Source organism: Engraulis encrasicolus, chromosome 18, assembly GCF_034702125.1.
Source record: "Engraulis encrasicolus isolate BLACKSEA-1 chromosome 18, IST_EnEncr_1.0, whole genome shotgun sequence".
NCBI lineage: Eukaryota > Metazoa > Chordata > Actinopteri > Clupeiformes > Engraulidae > Engraulis > Engraulis encrasicolus.
Window position 1 is genome coordinate 2,892,598 of NC_085874.1, and position 8,650 is coordinate 2,901,247.

An 8,650-nucleotide genomic window follows, 5' to 3' on the forward strand; every position below is an offset into this window, starting at 1 on the left:
GGGGCCTGGCAGCAATCAGACGCTCCTGAGCACTTCAAGGTGCTGCTATGATATCGCACCTTCATGAGAGACATCTGCCTTGCATTCCTCCCTCCGTGCTCGCTCCTTCTCTCTCTCTCTTTTCATCCCTCCTTTCCTCATTCCCTCCATCCCGTCCTCTCTCTTTCTTGGAGGATGTTCAGAGAAAAAGGGGAGAGTGAGGCCGAGGGAGAGGTAGAAAAAGAGAGATGGACAGAGATCGAGAAAGAGAGAGGCAGAGGGAGGGAGTACAGAGAGAAAGAGAAGGGGGGGGGGGTTGACTGGCGGAGATAAAGAAAAAGGGAGGGAGGCAGAGATAGTGGAAAGAGAGGGGGGTAGAGAAAGAGAGAGAGAGTGAGAGAAACATCTTGAAGACAAAGAGGTCCATATGTTGAGCTGTACATCAGTTATGCACAGCACAGGTTATGTAACGCATAGGTGAATATGGGAGGAATGTCCAGGCTGTGTGCGTGTGTGTGTGTGCGTGCGTACTTGTGTGTGTGTGTGTATGTTTGTGCATGTGTCTGGGAGATGGGCCCATCATGACTTAGTATGTATAGTGTTCATGTGTGCATGAGTGTGCGTGAGTGTATGTGTGAGTGTGCGTGTGAGCGTGCGTGTGTGCTTGCGTGTGCGTGCATGCGACTCCTGATGAATCTCCACCTGCTGGGGCGAGTAGGTAGATACCCCGGGTCCTGACGGAGCACAATGTGTCCTTTGTGGCGGCGCCAAACACTACAGGCAGATTCCATTCTTTCCGTTCAAATCAGCGTTTCCTCTTCAAATGCATTTCGCCCCACGAAATGTTTTTCTTCTCCGAGCCATTGGAGGGCCACGCTGAACGGAGCTCAGGCAGCCACAAGAGCAGAAGCATTGCCAGTGTGACGAAGCATAGCTGTGATTGACTGGTGTGTGTGTGTGTGTGTGTGTGTGTGTGTGTGTGTGTGTGTGTGTGTGTGTGTGTGTGTGTGTGTGTGTGTGTGTGTGTGTGTGTGTGTGTGTGTGTGTGTGTGTGTGTGTGTGTGTGTGTGTGTGTGTCTGTGTCTGTGTGTCTGTGTGTCTGTGTGTTTGTGTCTGTGTGTTTGTGTCTGACTGTGTGTGTGTGTATGTGTGTGTGTGTGTGTGTCTGTGTGTATGTGTGTGTCTGTGTGTGTGTGTGTGTGTGTGTGTGTGTGTGTGTGTGTGTGTGTGTGTGTGTGTGTGTGTGTGTGTGTGTGTGTGTGTGTGTGTGTGTGTGTGTGTGTGTGTGTGTGTGTGTGTGTGTGTGTGTCTGTCTGTGTGTCTGTGTGTTTGTGTCTGTGTGTGTGTCTGACTGTAGTGCTGTTCTGCTGTGATAGACAGGTGAGCAGGTGAACAAATAGCAGGTAGGGAAGTTTAGTTTAGTAAAGTTTAGTACACTGTAAACCCCAACATGTTCCACGAACTCAAACATTTTGTGGAAACTTATTCCCGTTAAAGTTTTAGTTTTGTGACCAAATGTTTTATGTAAATACTACATACATTCATGCATATGACGGACACAAAATCTTTAAGAAAATGATCAAAAACTTTGAAATTATTGAAAAGATTGAAAACATTAATTCCATAATTATATTTTTAGTTTTTAGCAGCCCAAGTCAAGTATGTACTCCAAACTCTAAAGTGCACAGAAACAATGGTTTACACAAAAGATTTGTGTTGAAAACTAAAACGTTTAAGTAAGCGTTACATAAAATCAGACATGTTATTTGAAAACAAATGTTATGAGAAAAAATAAAATCTTGAATGTTTTAGTAGCTGCTACTCAAAGATCTAACATGCTCCATTGACATAAATATTTCGAGAATCATGCAAAAATCAATGCAATTAGTACTTAGCAGAGAGTTAAATTTTTAAAGTAAACAGGCACAGCATGTTTAGCTATATTGGCTCTGAGTTTTTGATTTCAAAATTCAATTTTTTATGTTTTCCCATTTTAGGTTGGGTTATTGATTGATTGGTTTATACTAATGTACTAGGCTACCACCCCTCTGTTTAAACCAAATATAACATAAACTTTAATTCCATAAACATGAACAATGCTTTATATCAAGTTTTTTTCATTTTGTTCCATGTGATTGACAAAAAAAGGTAGACAATAACACAACAACCATGCAATGCACAACAATCTGTTCTAAAATGTAGACCCAGTCGATACAATCAACAGTCAATACATTACAAAGAATCAACCTCAACACATTAGGCAATTTAGTAATTTATTTGTTGTCCATTTCTTGTTGTCCATTTTTTGAATCTGAGTTGGAGGCCATATAACTTGCAATAACATGTCCCCCAAAAGACTGTCAGACTTCACAACACAGTCAGTTGTTTATCCTTTGGAGTGTTGAGCAGAGCAGATAGATTATAGAGTTCTGGTGGTCCCATACCGGCTGCCTGTGGAGCATAAATAATAAGTGTAAGGCTTTCATGAGGACTTGTTGGATTAGGCCCCTACAGCATGATCACTGGGTTTGCTACACTGGTTTATACAGAAGTTCAATGTGCAATATGTCATCATGAAATTGCAACGGATCACTTGCAAATACACTGCAGATGTATGATACAAGAAAAAGATTTGATACATTTTAATAAAATAGGGTTCTATGGTTCTGACATGAATGGGTTCTTCTGTACACAATGCAGAAGTTGGTAAACAATAAAAAATAACAACTAAAACAACCAAAAAAGTGAGTGCCCCAGCCTTAGGATTCAAACTCTCTTCCTCAACTTGTAAGAGTTGTGCAGGTTTTGTATTGTTAAAAAGTTAGACCTGTTTGTTAGAAAGTACTTACTCATTATTAACAGTCAAATGTTTTTCACACATTCCACTTCATATCCGGCCAACTGACATCATACCAAAACAATAATGTTTGACTGTGATTTCATTTTTTTTTAACCTACATTCCATGCTGGGAATTGAACCTGCAACCATCACGTTTCAAGGCCAACTGCTTAACAAAAAATAAACAATAAATATCAACTTGAGTGTTTTTTTATTGGTAACACAGGATTCAAACCTGCAATCCTCTGATCTTGTGGCTATTCCCCTATAAAGCTGGAGTCATGGGTCTGGTGGCCATCTGTAGGTTTCCGTACCATGTTCCAGGAGGTATGAAAGTAGATAAGGTTATCTCCATGTTGGGGATTGAACTTGCAACCTCTGAGGTTGAGGACCAGCTGTTTAACCACTACTCATGGTCGCCTTAACTGTAGTTGTGACATCTAACCACTCACATGCCAGATAGAGTTCGAATTTACAAACTCAAAGACATTGTGTTATGATGTCAGTTGTACTTAAAAATACAATGCCAACCTGAGTTAATTTATTGGTACCTGAAAACCTGTTGAGAACACCTACAATGTTTATGTCATCTGGACATTTTGGCAAAATTGAGTACTACAGCAAAAACTTTTCTAGTTCATAGTACTGTTGGGGAATACAGTGCAATTTCCTTACCAACAAAAACAATTAGGGGTCTGTGATTCTCATTAATTTAGTCCATTAGTAGAGTAGAGTAGAGTAGGAAATGAGCTGTAAACCGCTGGATCACATGTTAGAACAGCAGGAAAACCATGGCAGGATGGGCTTCAGATCAGAGGGTTGCCGGTTCAAATCCCCACCCTTGCCCTCCGCACCACAGACCATGGCTGTGGTGCCTTTCAGCAGAACACCTAATCCCATACTTCTCCAGGGTCTGAAACCAATACTCTGTAAATACATGTAAGTCGCTTTGGGTAAATGCGTCAGCTACAGTAACTGTAATGTAATGTAGAGCTTAAACACATTTCAGCTTTCATCCATTTGTCAGGAAACATTATGTAATGAAAATGTGTAGACTTGAGAAACTACATGAAAAAAATACATGGATTATGACAGTCCACAGTTCAGCAGTGGGCAAGGCTTTCACACACACAAAAATGTTTTAGTATGTGCACTCAGAAATCTGAGTGTGTGTGTGTGTGTGTGTGTGTGTGTGTGTGTGTGTGTGTGTGTGTGTGTGTGTGTGTGTGTGTGTGTGTGTGTGTGTGTGTGTGTGTGTGTGTGTGTGTGTGTGTGTGTGTGTGTGTGGACACAGAGCTTCCGTATGCAGCCCATGAACCTAATTACGTGGGACCTTAGCAGTGATTTGGGTTAGTCGCTTGCTCGTGAGAGTTCACATGGGGCCTGTCCATCCGTACAGTTCCAGCCGATTTATATTTCAATATTGAAGCGTCAAACCTGATGGAAGCAGTTGCCCTTCAGGCAAGAGATATAGAAGCATCACAGCATCCACATCCAGATTTAAGAACACCACATACCCACTGACTAGCAGACACCTTAACCTACCATAATTTCCCACTCTCTATGCACTTTAACCTTAATGCACTTTATTATCTCAGCATAATCTATACTACTGTGTAATGTCTGCTGGGAACCTCTCTGTTTACAGTTTGCGTCTACCCATAGTTATATTTATTGTATGTGCTTTGCAGCTGTGTGTCCATTGTTTGTATTTGTTTTGTTTTGATGTTGGGGGATATGCTACTAAAAATCCTGTCAACTTTGTTGACATGACAAATAAACTCTTGAACTTGAACTTGAACTTGAACTTGGAAGGAGTGATGGAAGGGGTGAGAGGGGTTTCCCTCTATATTACACAGAGTTTACCAATTGGGCTTTCATCTGGTTTGGTTCCTTTGGAAGATTACTTGTGTTGCCATACAACAAACCAATCGGCAAACAGGAGTGGGATGAGAGAGGGAGGCAAACAGTGACACCTTACAGACAGATTACATGTCATGACCCAAAGTTAGAGATTGGGTACAAGCAGATGCACATTTCAAACGTCAGCAAACTTAACCCCGCACAACAATAATCATTTCTCAATTTGTCTGTTTCAGACTTTCTGTACAAGTGAAATCACTTTAGTGTGTAGTACAGTATGATGGTAGAGCAAGGCCAGGCTACATGAGGCTCTGATTGTTTTGTGCTTTACGTAATCTCTGTTATGTAGCATGCCTCCATTGGCTTGGCCTATAGCCGTGTGTATGTTTATGGTGTGTACAGTATACACACACAGACCTCATGGTCTACCGGTTGATACTTGTGTGTGTGTGTGTGTGTGTGTGTGTGTGTGTGTGTGTGTGTGTGTGTGTGTGTGTGTGTGTGTGTGTGTGTGTGTGTGTGTGTGTGTGTGTGTGTGTGTGTGTGTGTGTGTGTGTGTGTGTGTGTGTGTGTGTACAGTAAGTGTGTGTGTCCAGTGTTTGTGTAGTGGGCATCTACATGCTTTCACTGTGTGTGTGTGTTGGGATGGAGGGGTCAGGGGTCAGCTTTGATTGTTTACTGTACAGTGCAGAGTGAAAGCATGTAGATGCCCACTACACAAACACTGGACACACACACTTACTGTACACACGCACACGCACGCACGCACACACACACACACACACACACACACACACACACACACACACACACACACACACACACACACACACACACACACACACACACACACACACACACACACACACACACACACACTTGCCCCATTTACGTGGCAGAAACAATGTGCACAGACCCCCCCCCCCCCCCCACACCAAGATCAGCCATTTTTTTATTTCGCAGATTACAGCACTAATTACAAACATTCCTGGGAGATCATGCAGGTCACTCTGTGTGGACGGAGAGAGAGAGAGAGAGAAAGAGAGAGAGAGGGAGAGAGGGAGAGAGAGAGAGAGAGAGAGAGAGAGAGAGAGAGAGAGAGAGAGAGAGAGAGAGAGAGAGAGAGAGAGAGAGAGAGAGAGAGAGACTGGCCAAACAGAGGGCTCCTTATCCATTGCAGCTCCTCTGCCCCACTGAAGCATGAAGCATGAAGCATGCCATACAGTATGAAAGGTGCAGTGTGGGACATGTTTGGGCGCTCATTATTATCCACATTTGTGTTGTCCATTCACAAACATGGGAGTTTCAACCCGCTTTCATGTACTGTAGGCTTACATGATAACAGCGGCTAGTAATAAGGGCTACTGAATATGACAGTGGTAGTAAAAAATTATATTCTTGAAGAGGCTTCTTGTCCCGTCATGAACATCAACACTACAGTATAGAATGAATATTACAGTGACACTTTACTTTTTTAATTCACCACAAATTATCCTTGCTCATTGCTAGTTATCTGTAACAAAGGTTTGGCTTTGTCCTATTAGGCCTACAGTAAGGAGGGAGAACAGAAAGAGGTCTGTTACCGATGAACCGTCTGGGTCCAAGTTTCATCACATTTCTCCTCTCTGGCGATCCGTTTTGTGAGCTTTTGCATTAAAATCTTTTCCCCCGACTTCAACGTTGGAAGCACGTTGTTACAAGGTCATAGGTGGATGATTTTCAATTAGCCAATCGCCATTCAACTCTGCAGCATCTTTCATTGCAACATGCTTTAGCCAGAATCACGCTGTTCCTCTTTAACTGCCAAAGCATTGTGCCATGAAGTGTACTTTGCCTGTTCTTCACTGTCATTGTTATTTGTTCACATTTATTTGTTTGTATATTTATTTATTTAGAATAATACTCTGCACTCTGCAGCTCCGCACAAAGGCCTGCATAAGGTTAATAAACAGGCTTACAGTTTGCCTTCGTGCACATAAAAAAACCCTGTCCAAGGTCCACTGTAAATTTAGCAGTTCTGGCTGACTGAGTAACCAGGCTGCAAAACAAAAGACAAACTCGTTGCTCCCAAACACAAATCCACCAAGTGTGCGAACAGCACCAGGGAGCCAGCCGGGTCCCTGAATAACAGGGAACAACATATTCCACTTACTGTAGCTAATGACTAGCTATAGCTAACGACAACCACAAAAAGGATGGGTTTCACAGGAGATCGTAGGCCTACTGGTGGAAAGTTGTGCAAAATAACGATAAAAATACAATAACAAACTATAACCAAATGGATAAACAGGTCTGTAGTGTCTGCCCTGTATGTAAATCTGGGCGCTTGAAATTTAAATATTTTTGCAATTAATTCAGAATCTGATTTATTGGCAAGGTATACTTCCATTTACAAGGGATTTGACTTTTTAGCATATTCAATATTTTCATGTGCTGTGATTCAATACACCTAAGTGATGAACAAGACTTACTGTACACCAAAAACAACAGACAGAAATAAGCTCTTTAGCCCGAGTACACTGATAACCTCTCATTTCATGCCAACATTAGTATTCTGAAATTACAGGGCTGTGTGAGAGTGTGAAGGTTCGGGCGGTTTGGCTTTGTTGAGTGCGGTACAGTAATGGACAAATGACAGTCAGTGGACCTTTCATCTCTCACCTGAGACAGACAGACAGACACGCAAGCAGATACACACACACACACACACACACACACACACACACACACACACACACACACACACACACACACACACACACACACACACACACACACACACACATACACACACACACACATACACACACACACACACACACACACACACACACACACACACACACACACACACACAACTTGCTTGAAGCTTCCACTCATTTTCCCCTGTGCCGCTACAAAACAGACAAAACCACTTCAGAGGTAATTCACCTCAGGCAAAAAACAGACTAATAATTGGGAGCACAGATTTAATGGCTCTGCATAACCTGTGTGTGTGCTGTGTACGTGCATGCTTGCGTGCATGTGTGTGCGTGTGCACGTGTGTGTGTGTGTGTGTGTGTGTGTGTGTGCGTAGAGTATGTGCATATGTGAATAAATAGATGAATGGCGTTAAGACAACAAACAAACATAATTTTGTAAGCTGAAGGCCAAATTTATCATCCAAACTGCCTTCCATGGCAAAACAGCTTACAGCAGAGCCTCTGAGGAAAAAAAACAGGGCCAAAACACATCATAACTTGGTATGGGTAACAGCCTGTTAATATGGGTAACAGGCAGGGGTCAGATTGCCCTTTCATGTGTTCCAAAAAAAGAAAACAACAAGGCAATTTGCATGCAACACTTTAAATGACTCTGAGGGTGCTAAACATACACTCTGTGTTTGTTATTTATAGCTCTTGAGCTCTAAATGACACAAAAGTGCCATAATTACCACAACTTAAATTGTCCATAAACATTCCACTTGGGGGAAACATTCGGTAAGTGCTCTCACTTAGCTGACTTTTAAACGAAAGTGTTGTGTTAGTTGTGGCCGAAAAAGCTGTTCTTTCAGAAAGATGATGATAATAGGGGGTTTTCAGGACATGTACGAGTGAGTTTTTCTTACATCGACAGAGCAGGGTTTTCTACGTTGGCAGAGCAATTGTTATGATCGTTGGCTTGACCTAATGGCCAAGATGAAGCCGAGCGCAGAGATGAGATGCTATCACTCTATGATGCTAAGGAAAATAACTCTTAACTCCCGTTACGCTGCCCTTTTTCACAATTTTCTCATTACATTTCCAACGGGATCTGGCCTTATCTGATCCCCCCTTACTTGGGAAATGGACTTGAAAGACAAGCATCTGGATGAGGGAGATGGTGGGGGGAGGATGTTGGAGATGGGGAATTTCTTTTGGGATGGGGGCGGGGGCTATGTTTCTTGAAAGACATCAGGCATGTGGAAGGGATAGAGAGGAGGGGATTGGA